Source organism: Pelobates fuscus, chromosome 11 (assembly GCF_036172605.1).
Source record: "Pelobates fuscus isolate aPelFus1 chromosome 11, aPelFus1.pri, whole genome shotgun sequence".
Lineage (NCBI taxonomy): Eukaryota > Metazoa > Chordata > Amphibia > Anura > Pelobatidae > Pelobates > Pelobates fuscus.
In genome coordinates, this window is record NC_086327.1 from 3,804,752 (window position 1) to 3,817,745 (window position 12,994).

A 12,994-nucleotide genomic window follows, 5' to 3' on the forward strand; every position below is an offset into this window, starting at 1 on the left:
TGGGTGCTGTGTGTGTCTGTGGGTGCTGTGTGTGTCTGTGGGTGCTGTGTATGTCTGTGGGTGCTGTGTATGTCTGTGGGTGCTGTGTATGTCTGTGGGTGCTGTATGTCTGTGGGTGCTGTATGTCTGTGGGTGCTGTATGTGTGTGGGTGCTGTATGTGTGTGGGTGCTGTATGTCTGTGGGTGCTGTATGTGTGTGGGTGCTGTATGTGTGTGGGTGCTGTATGTGTGTGGGTGCTGTATGTCTGTGGGTGCTGTATGTGTGTAGGTGCTGTGTATGTCTGTGGGTGCTGTATGTCTGTGGGTGCTGTATGTCTGTGGGTGCTGTATGTGTGTGGGTGATGTATGTGTGTGGGTGATGTATGTGTGTGGGTGCTGTGTATGTCTGTGGGTGCTGTATGTGTGTGGGTGCTCTATGTGTGTGGGTGCTGTGTATGTCTGTGGGTCTTGTATGTGTGTGTGTGCTGTATGTGTGTGGGTGATTGTGGGGGTGGAGGTGGGGGTACATTACTTGCTATCCCCCCTCCCTTCTTACCTTTTGTAGGGAGGGGGGATCCTGTTGCTGCTGATTCCTTCCCTGGTGGTCCAGTGGAGAGTGAACTCTAGCCCCTCTGGGGCTACAGTTCACTCTCGCGAGATTTGAGCGTTGCCGCGGCAACGCTCATATCTCGCGAGAGGAACCCGGCGGAGCTGCCGGCAATAGCTCCGCCGGGTCCTCTCCTGCCTCCCTCCCTGCATGTGGGTCAGTGGGGAGGAAGGCTGAGAGCAGAGCCGGCGCTCGGATAGCGCCGGCTGTGCATGAGCCGACAGGGGGGATCCTGAGATCTCCCCTGTCGGTCTCAATATACATAGGCGTGCCGCGGGATTAGGGTGTGCCCAGGCACACCCGGCACACCCCATGCGCACGCCTATGGTTGTAGTGCCAGAGTCCAACGCAACAGCCTGGCATTGTCTCCAGCAACCTGGTTAAGCCACACCAACGAGTTGTGATCTGTGAGCAACGTGAATTGCTGTCCATAAATGTATGGCTGCAACTTTTTGAGAGCCCACACCACCGCCAGGCACTCCTTCTCGATGGCGGCGTAACAGACCTCCCGGGTTAGTAGTTTTCTGCTGAGGTAAGCTACTGGATGTTCTCCACCATCATACCCGACCTGGCTCAGCACCGCTCCTAATCCAAACAAAGAAGCATCTGTATGCATGATTAAACGTTTATTCGGATTAGGAGCGTCCAGAACGGGGGCATTTATCAAGGCTTTCTTAAGGGCTTGGAATGCCTGCTCACACTTTGGGGTCCAGGTTACCTTTCTGGGCAAGTTATTTTTGGTAAGGTTGGTGAGGGGCTTAGCTAGGGCACTGTAGTTGGGGACAATTTTCCGATAGTAGCCAGCAGTCCCTAGGAAAGCCATCACTTGAGTCTTAGTGCGGAGAAGGGGCCAGTCGCCACTGCCTCAACCTTGGCTGGCTCAGGCTTCCGCTTCCCACACCCTACCCTGTGTCCCAGGTACTGCACTTTTGGTATCCCTATATGGCACTTAATCGGATTCAAGGTCAATCCTGCCTCCCTGATTCTGTCTAATACCGATCCCACGTGTATCGGGTGCTCCTCCCAAGTGTCGCTGTACGTGGGTATATCGTCCAGGTATGCGCAAGCATAATCCTGGAGGCCATCCAACAGCATCCTTTGGAAAGTGACCAGGGCATTCTTCATCCCAAATGGCATAACCTTAAAGTGGGACAGGCCAATGGAGTGACGAAGGCTGACTTGGGGATAGTATCTGCCACTAGGGGGATCTGCCAGTATCCCTTACACAAATCTATTGTGGTGAGGTACTGGCCACAAGCCATCCGGTCGAGTAGATCGCCTATACGGGGCATGGGATAAGCATCCAAGACCATCTTGTCATTGAGACTCCTGTAGTCTACACAGAACCGTGTGGCTCCTTCTTGTTTCATGACCAGCATTAAGGGGGAGGCCCACGGACTCTTAGAGGGCTCGATTACCCCTAGTTGGAGCATCTCCTGGATCTCCCTCCTCATGTTCTCCCGAACAGCCTATGGTATTCTGTACAGGGTTTGCCACAGAGGTGGTTGGTCGGGGGTCTCTACTCTGTGGGTGGCTTGTGGAGTAAACCATGGCAGATTAGAGAACATCTCTCGCTTTGCAGACAGCCTTTGCTGCGCTTGCCTGCGTTCTTCCTCGGTCAGCCAGTCCTCTAAGGACCCTGCCTGCACTCAATCTTCTAGGAGATCAGGCAGGGGAAGATGTCAAAATCTTCTGAGGCTGGAGCACATATAGTGGCTACCTCCTCCGCCCGCTGGTGGTAGGACTTTAGCATGTTAACATGTAACATGCGTCAAACTCCTGTATTTGAGCAAGGACCGATAACGTAGGTGGTGTCACATTTTCATTCCACCACCCGGTGGCTATTCCCCCACAAAGGGAGAGGAAACCTCTGCTCCCTGGAAACACCCTGCGGCCTACTCACTTGCTTGGACCAGCCGGCCCGGGAGGTAGGACTATGGCTCCTGCTGAGAGTGGCTGGAGAGAAAGACTGGAAATGGGCTGCTGCGGACGGACCCACATCCTGGGTAGTATCAGGAGCCCGCGGGGGAGGTGAACCAAGCCTCGTGGCCACAGATCGTTGGACCCGCGAGGTCGGTGCTGCGCTCATGAGCCCAGGAGAGTCCGTAGCCTCCCCAGGAGGTGTAAAACATTTAGGTGACCAAGCTCACCTTCGGGAACCCCCCTGACTGCCGGGCATGGAGGCGGCAAACACCGCGGAGGCCTGCAGACGAACCAGCTGAACCTGTAGATGCAGCTGTAAGGTCTCAGCCCTGAGTACAGAAAGGACAACCTTGACGTTCAAACTGTGACCCTGGCCGAAAACAGCACTTGGCAAGTCTGTACACAAGGAAGCAACTACCACTCAATTACCAAACTGTTACCAACTGATAATTAAGATGGCTGCTATCCTGCAAGCTGCCTACCTATTTATACTAACCCACCCTCTTTGCCCCTTAGTACTCCTCCCCCCCATTCAACAAGCTCCTTATCATTCTCTCTATACACTCCTCCTCACCCTCTTTGCCCCTTAATACTCCTCCCCCCATTCAACCAACGCATGTTGAATTGAGTTTTTTATTTAGAGGGCTACCTGTCCGTTGTTACAGTCTCTCATTTGGTCCCCTAGGGGAGTGTCCACCAGGTGGGAGACCTGCATAAATACAGGGGCAGGTAGCCCTCAATAAAGAGACCACTGCTTGACCCTCAACACGGAGCCTTGTCTCGTTCTTGGGGGGGATTCACTGTATGCTGTTGGAGACTGATTGCCAGGAGTGTAAGCCGCTTGGGAGCTTTTCCTGTTCGTCTGCTAGCAGCTATTCGTGAGGTTCCAGTTTGGAGTGCTATTTTGTATCCAATTCGTGAGTTTGGGTGATTCTACAGTAGCTGTGCCTGTCTCTGCAAAGGGGATTATCGCCTAAACGGTTTTTAACCCCTTGTCTGCTGAAACGGTCCGTTACACCACCCAGCACCCACATACATCCGAGCGGGGCACCAGAGGCGGAGGAAAAGACAGCAGCGAGCAATGAAGCACAAGCCACACAAGCTTCTCCCTAACACCCGAGAGGCCAACAAAGGTCTGCCAGCAGGAGACAAGGTGAGAGGAGGTGACCAACTGCTCACAAGAGCTCACCCGCCTACATGTATGCCACAAGGCAAGTGGTGTGGCACACTCCCAGAGATGGGGGTCTGGCCGACGGAGGGCATAGGCTGATTGATGCAATGGGCAATGGACTCCCCTGGTGCTGGACTTAAAAGAGACTTACTCTCTCTCATGAATAATGTTGATATGCCGCCTGTCCCTAAGATGATCCTGTCTCAAGACCTTCTACACTCCCAATAGGGGGACCCTCTGGGGAACTTACCTTGTTATGCTCCAAAATATACATCTCTCGCTGTATTATTATTTTATTATTTTATTATTTAAACATTGCCTATTCAAACCAGACTAATCTGGGTGCATACAGCTCTTAAAATACCCATCTCAATCTGCACCTCGTTCTACTCATTTATCTTTCGCTAACATATATAAAATGTGCAGTTATATCTAATGCCACAGTTATACTATGTGTGTCTAAGCGCTTGCTCCTGCTGTTGTGGCAGCGCAAAACCGATTGTTATTTGTGCACAACAAAAATAAAGAATAATAATAATAATAAAAAAAGGATTAGTGTTGGTTAGATTAGAGATAAGGGAAGGTTAGGATTAGTGTAGGTTAGATTAGAGATATGGGAAGATTAGAATTAGTGTAGGTTAGGTTAGAGATATGGGAAGATTAGAATTAGTGTAGGTTAGGTTAGAGATTTGTGAAGGTTGGGATTTGGTTAAGGTTAGGATTAGTGTAGGTTAGAGTAGAGATAAGGGAAGGTTATGATTAGTGTAGGTTAGATTAGAGATATGGGAAGATTAGAATTAGTGTAGGTTAGGTTAGAGATTTGTGAAGGTTGGCATTAGGGGAAGGTTAGGATTAGTGTAGGTTAGAGTAGAGATTTGTGAAGGTTGGGATATGGGGAAGGTTAGGATTAGTGTAGGTTAGATTAGAGATAAAGGAAGGTTAGGATTAGTGTAGGTTAGATTAGAGATATGGGAAAGTCAGGATTTGGGAAGTTATAAAGTTACAGCAGGGTTAGGATATGGTCAGAATTAGGGGAAGGTTAGAGCATGGTAGCATTAGTAAGGGTAAGGTTAGGATTATAGTGCAGTTAATAGTATTAGGATAGTTAAGGTTAGGACATATTTACGGTTATAGAGAAAAAGGATTAAGGAGAATTTAATGTTGGGTGTGTCTGCCTTCAATATGTGGTGAATTCTCACTCTAATCATTCCAACCAGGTGACATGTTAGCATTGCTGTAATATCTGTGACATTTTAACTTAACTTTTCAATGGAATATTTTGAAGTGAATTCATTGGAGCCAGTGCTAAAGTAATAAAACTCAGATCCATCATTTGTGGGAGGACTAGATCCATGGGCGTTGTTATAGAGGGGCTAACCTGGACTGGAGCTTACCAGTCAGCCATACGTCTCCTCAATCTCTTTAATTGGAGGTATTATCGCCCCCTTTGAATATTAAAATGTGTAATATTGAGAGAGAAATAACACTTCCTATTGAAGATATTCCAATAACACTTATAATAAAATAATTTATATTTAAGGTGGCACGGGCCATGGATTTAACCCCAACAACGCCCCTCTCTACTGCTCCCATCATTCTTCTAAACGCTGATTTGCAGGAAGTTATGGGAGTTGCCATCCCATAATATCTTGGGCGGGGCTTAAAAGTTATATCAGGCACTACGCTACTACTGAGACCTTACACGTTACTCATTGCAAGCCAATGCATACCCTCCAGGCGTGGATTTCTAATAATAGCCAATGGCCAATGGACATTTCTAACCCAGATCAGGGGATGCATAGCAGACAGTTTTACTATAAGGTCTCTTCACACTAAAAGATTAACAAATTCTTCAATTTTGCGACCAGCAAATTATATCGTGGACAGCTTGCATGTTTAATGTGTCGTTCATGTATGATCCTGCATTTCACCCCTGGGCTGTGCGCATTCTCTCTGCTAATCTGACAACCTACCCTTCCGGTTAAACCGCATGCGGCCGGAGATGGTGGAGAAACAGGTGTGATCTGGATACATGTGAACTGAACAAATACAGTGTCACCATAAGATCCAATTACCGGTACTAAATATCCACAAGGTTTGTGTCTGTTAAAGCTGCACATCCTGGACGCATTGACCGCTCGTGTGATCATTCGGGACAAAGTGTCTCTGGTTTAATAGACAATTGCAACATCTAAATAAATTAAAATAAAATAAAAATCAGTAAAGTAAATCTTTGGTAGATTCGTGTTAGACCCACTGATTGTGTCTTGCAGAGTTTAGCTGATAACATTTCATTGATTTACTCAATAATGAATTGTGAATTTCTCTCTCTTTTTCCCAAATTTAACCAAAATTGCTCAACTGGAAAATCTCCATCATTTTCTTACTTGGTCTTTTACCTAAACTTTGTAATTCGGTTGTTAAATTATCATAGATAAATAATTCAATTGTTTGGATTGAACAATAATTAGTATGTTTATACTCATTTAATGACATATCTGATCTATGATAATCTCTACAGTGCAGATTCCTGTAGTCAGACGCCATCTTTCTTCATGAACTGAGATAGTTACAGCATGGCAAGCTCCCAGAAAGCCATGAGAGAGCCTGACATTCAATGTGAGACCCAAGCGGGCTGCTCATTCTACACAAACACTTTGTTAAAAGAACGATGGACCATGTTCTGCAATAAGTCCGTCCGACAGACCCGTGACTGTGTGTAAAGGAAAGAAAATGTTTGTGTAAAGTAAAATTAGTTTGGATGGCTCTCAAGAGTCAGTGGTGCTGGTACCTGGGAGTAATTCCCCAAATCCTCTTTTTAAGCCTGTTAAAGTAGAGGTTGGCCTATAGCGGAAACATATATTGAGATATTGAGCAATAGAAAAACCAGGCGCCTCCATCCAGACAGCTTAATGAATCCACATTTCAGCACGCTCAGCCTGCCAGCAGACAGTAACTGCGCTCAGTACAATCATGGCGCTCGGCCAGCTGTTCCTTCTCCTCTGATCACTCAGGTCATGTTTGGAGATTTTGTCAATCTGAGTTTATTTGAAATATAGAAGAATTTGGAGACTTTGTGGGATTTTCATCAGGTTTGATTGGACTAGGAGTGCCACAATAAACTGGTGGCTGGCTGAGGTTAGTGAGGTGGCGGTTTTATACACACACCTACCTACCTACCTACCTGTTGATGCTGTCCTAATATTAAACAGCCATCCTTAAGCTCCTACCCCAACTCTAGCCCTACAATATCAGGTAATACAAAGGCACTTATGATGCACCAAGTGTTATTGTAAATAACAGCATTTTAGGGTTTTGAGGATTTGACCTTTGAACTTGTGGTTTATTTTGATACTTCAGAGCCATTTCCTTTATTACATGGTTCACTGAATTCAAATTATTACCATTGACTGAAGAGACGGTTATGGGACAGAGGCTAGAAGCCTGACTTACTATCATTGTTTCACAACAAGCTCACCTTACAGACATGCTCCAAGCACCATAACCACTGCGGGCTGAAGTGACTATGGTGCGAAGTGCATTTTCCTGCAATTTGTACCACTGTTTACAAGATAAAAAGTGACAAATAGACGGTAAAAGAGAAGCTGTAAAATATGTAAATTTATATGTTAAATAGTCATTGAATGTAAAATAACAGATGGAATTTGTATCTTGTATTACCAGTTTTATCGAACTAACAGAATTTTGTAATGACAACCTATGCTGCTTCTTTTTCTTCCTCTATTAATGAATTCTCTCTCTTGATCTGTGAATAAAAATCGACATTTAGTGACTCTCCTCTAGCCATCAACCAAATTTTTTTTTTACAAAAATCTTGTCTATTTTTGGCTTCGTTGGTGGAATTCCGAATCACTGATCAAACAAAGCTGTTCGTCCGTTGTGCGTTTCCGTTGTTTTGTGATTCGGTCATGTGTGGATTTAAGTTACAGGATTCCGATGACCCACCGCCAATCACACAAAATTCAGATGTGATTGAAAGTGATTGCACTAGTGGCTGACCCCCTCACCGTATTAGATAAGAAATATTTTGAATATCCACTCTGCCATCGTTAGCCTATCCACACAGAGATCCCACCCTTACTGGTTTTTCTGGATAGCAATACTCATGCCTCCAAGCATTTTAAAACCCTGTTTGTGTTAACTATGGATCAAAGGTAGTTTATGGTATCGGTTGTCATTTTCTGAACCTCATTGAACTTTAAAAACTTGAAATTCGACATAAACTGTGAAACGACATATTGTTAGGGGACTTTCCAAAAAACTGAGATTTCTTGATCTATACATTATACACGTTCTCGTGTTTTTAAAATATTTTATTAACAAAACCCATTACCAAATGATATTGTGGATTGCAGTGCATTTAACTGCAATGTTTGCACGTCACAAATCTCAATATTTAAATACTAAATAAACACTGGAAGATTTCATTACAGCTGTGAATAGACGTTAATTACAGACAATCGGAAGTAAATACACCTTTATCATATACAATCAGCTGTCATTAACTGCCCAAAACTAACAATGTTGAATTAAAATGAACAAAGCGAAGGCTGGGGAGGAAGGGAGAATTTGGGGAGAAATTAGGAATTTTCCTTTGTGTGTTAATTGTATAACAAACGTTGCATTGTGTATCCTTCTCTGGTTTTGTGATCACAATGTAACAAATGACACTCAGCTTGTGAAGTGTCTGCAGGGAGTGTTATTCACTCTGTTAGAGCTGTTTATTTAAAAATAAAGACAATGAGCTGAGCCCCCTCTCCACCCTCCAAATTCCAGTTTAAACCCAGTCACATCCAACCTGGCTCATCAAAGGCAGACCTTCTGGGTCTGATCCAGGGTAGAGGCAAAATAAACACTGCGTTGTGCAATCGCAGGGATACTTGTATTAACCCTTTCACCTTCCATGCAAATAAACGGACAGAATTCAGGTTTGTTTGTGTCGTAGGAAGTAACGTGTAAATCTATTTTAAATAAATACGGTGTATGACTAACACAAAGAATGTCAGAACAATCCTGTGTGTTGATTTATAGAAGACATTACAATAACACACAACCTTCACCTGCCTCAGTATTACAGGGACACTGCAAGCACCATCACTACTGCAGAACACTGGCATGGTGCTCTCTCAAAGTAAGTAGTCAAACTGTTTAAGAATAGTTACCTGGGTCCCATCACTACCTCCATAGGTACTGGACGCTCTTGCGAGGCACTTCTGTTGGCTACAATAAGTCGAGACATGCCACTCTTAGCCAATGAGGGCAGCCATGTACAGTCTGACTTATCTCAGAGGCAGTAGGCACCCGGCACGACACAAGTAAGATATCAAACCATAAACAGTTTGACTCTGTACATCAGAGAACTCCTGGCACCATAACCACTACAGCAGGCTTTAGAGGTTATGGTATCTGGAGTTTTCCTTTGACAGATTCTGTTTTCTGCTGTTCCATTGAATTAATTCACTAAAGACTGAGTGCTGTCTGGTTCAAATTAGCATACATAATCTAGGTTTATCTGGGGGCAAAATCCAGCCACTGTCCACCGTCATATAACCTCTGGATCAGAGTGCACGGAGGCAAGAATTCAGCAATGGAACGTCCGAAATCTGCTACCAAATAATAAAAATACTCAGCAGTGAGATTAAACAGAACTGGCAGCAATCCGCCTGCTCATTCAGTCCAAACATTCCCACAGTTCAATCGGATCTTGTATTCAGGCAGAACGATGCCAAGTCTGATCCAAATAGCTGTATATCAGTACCATTTCCACTGTAAAACCCGGGAGACGGGGTAACTCCATGGACTGACCCGTGTATACCAGTAATGAACACGCTTTTTTACATTAAAATATTTTATTATTATTTAATTTGTGATTTATTTTTTAAATGTATTTATTATTTTAACACTGTGCCCACTGGCTCCTTGTGCTACCAATGGGAATATATAGTGGGATTCAGTAGATTTGTCAGGAAAGGCGAGGTATTTAATATATATGCATTCCACCAGTTTTGTTTAAAGTAAACCTGGCTAAATTCATTTTTTTCTTCTAAATTTGCGAATCCTATCTTTTAGGTGGTAAGTAAAGGGTTAATTTTTTTTTTTAAATTTACTTTATTCCAGCACTGAAGTCCCTCACTGCTTGGCTCCGACGAAATCAGCCGATGTTGGGACCTAAAGCACATGCGCGGGGAGCACCACACTCGCATCAGGCCTTCCCCATAATAAAGCAATAAGTATTTAGCATGTTAATCTCCCACGTTGGAGTTAGTGTAGGACCCACTGATATTGGGGTACTGTGAAGTAGTGGTGGGCTTAACACAATATGGCCATGTGGTGGAACTGAATCCCCGTATTTCTTTGCTGAGATCGGGGATTTTTTTAGTAGCCTTGTAAAACACACATTAAATGCAGGAACAGAAGGTGAAGAGGGCGCTGCCCAAACCCGCACATTTACCGGGTTATTCAATGAATAGTTAATATATTACCAAGGGAATTTACGCAAAATGGCCAAACCGAAAATACATTTAGGCTATTGTGGAATAAAAATTGTGGAATAAAATGTAAAATTAAGCTGGAATTCACCCTGAATTCTGACAATTCCCACTTTTGTAAATCTCACGTCAATATTTCAACAATAACAATACCGTTACTTTCTCCCCAGCAGATTCAGAAAGGAATCCAGAATCTTTAGACAATATATGATCACGTTCCGTCTAGAGGGACACATTGTGTTTTCTGTAATTTCGTTTTATTTTTAAAACAGATGAAAAATCAGCTGTCCCTACATTTTGGAATATGAAGATGTGTGGGAGCTGTAACAGGACGGGTTAATTGTTCATGCACCCGGGGGTTGCTAAGGTGTAAAAACTTTAAATTAAAGGCATCATTCACTCCTAAAATAAGAACAATCAAAATGCAGTGAATCAAGAACTAAACTGCAGCATTCAGTGTATTAGCCATACAACGTACACGTAGGATTTGAAGAATTATTAGAAATCAATGCTTTTTCTTAAAACTACAAAATTTAAATTTCAAGATACAATTTAGCTTGAACAATGTGACTATTAATCAGATGTTATTTTATGACGTTCTCGGCAGCTATTTCAAAGGGTCATCCCAGACCCCAAAACCAGCTTCGCTTCCTGAATCAATTTTATTTTCATTTTACAAAAAGTGCAGATTTCAATAGAAATTATCACTTTGTAAATTAACCTGGTTACACCCCCCTGGCTGTCAATCAGACAGCCGGTCCTGTTACTTCCTGGTTTGTTTAGCTCACTCAGTGGAGATAAACTCAAGAGGCAGCAATCCTTTAACCCCTTAAGGACCAAGCTTCTGGAATAAAAGGGAATCATGACATGTCACACATGTCGTGTGTCCTTAAGGGGTTAAATGCAAGCATGTTTTCATTGGGTTATATCTACCAAAAAGGGATTTTTTTACATTTTTAATTTGGGCAATGGAGTAACACGCAAAATATCACATGCATAATTGGAACCTGGTAATTAAAATAATTGTCATACTGGAATATAGCAATACAGAGTTGGATATTAAATATTAAATTCCAAATTCAGGGAATAACCCTGTATTACCGGCAGTGAAACCTTTCAACCAATACACCGAATGCCAGTCTGCGGCTGCGAAGGCCAATCAATGTGTGTAATGTATGAAGAGACTATTGATACACATAATAAAAATAAAATCGAACATTTCTAAATGTTAAAACCTCCACCTTTAATATTCAGCGTTGATATGGGCACCGGGTATTAAGAAGGACATCCTGAAATTGGAAAAAATAAACTTTTCACCTGCGGTTTGCTGTCGATAAATCAACGGGGTGATAGTGGTCTGAAAATTCTTTAAATTAGTTCGATATCAGCTTTGCGGATGTCGGGGTACCTGTGGTTTCCCACAAAGCTTGTTTCATTTAGAAATTGTTTTACCAGAAGGATTTACTTGTTATATTTTTTTTTGACTCTGTATAAACTTGTTTAAGTAACATATATAGAAAATATACAAAGTAAATACACGTCAGCAGGAGTTATATAATAAATATATATATAACATCTTAAAAACATAAAGGTATTTTTACGGACAGCGAATTTTAGGGAATTGAAAATTCCAATTCCAATTTAGAAATGAATTTAGAGAGTGTTTTCCTGTTCCATATAATCCCTTGTTTGTGACTAAACTCCGTGGGGTAAGTCTAATCATTTGCCAGGATACATGTAAAAGGTCTCCATATTGGATGCATTCCCATCACAGCTATCCCCTGGCCAATTTCCCACAATTCCCGGTTTACGTGACGTGAGTGTTGTCAGTGTGTGCCCAGCATCACAAAGGAGATGATTGACAGGAGCAATGGCACACTTGGCACTTCAGATATTTCTAAACAACATTTCCCATGATGCTTGGTCAGCACGAAGCATCATGGGAGACTGAGTGCACAATCTTCTGCAAAGCCAAGTTTATCCCAAATTAATCAATAGTGTATTTTTTTTTAAAACAAATCATTTAGTTTTATAAACTGTTCAGGAAGCAAAATGAGTTGTTTTAAGGTTTAATATTGGAGCAGATTATTGAGTTGGTGAATCTGTGTTTTCAAACATGGTTTTATGCCCAGGTAAACCTGGCGCGAGTTATATTTATATATTACTATGTTAGCGCTGAGACGAATGGCACTAAACCGGGAGACAGGTTAATCCCAGGGTCAGCCGGCAGGGGGAAATGAATATCTAATATCCCGGCTGCTATTACAGTTGAGTTTGAGACGGTTTATAAATTAGAGATTTTTGCAAATTCCAGAGAATTAAATAGTTGTTTCTGATTAAATTTCAGTGTCTGTCAATGCCTGTAACATGGAGAACTCAGTAAGGAACACTCCGTCGTATGGATTATATAAATTCTAACAAATCGATTGCGTTATTCACTGAAGTGGGAATGGTCTGCCATTTCAAGTGAAGTCAATATTGTAGGCCAAAACGGCAGAAAATATAGCGAATTGGTGAATTTTTCCAGTTCAGCTCTTTAAATAGCCCTGTAACAGTCACTGTGAATTCTCAATTAGTATGTAGCCGTTGCATTCACTTTGTTGGTACAACTTCTCCTGGGGAGAATACATAATGTTCTCAAATAAAACAAACGTTACTTACTGCAACTGTATAACAGGCTTTATTTTTCTTTATTTCTTGATAACACTTCAATGTTTCACTGTTTGTGAGTAGGATAATGAACCGCTTCTTTAGGAGTGAATTTAGCTGTGAACTCCAGTTCAGTATTAACGTATTTCGGTGTGG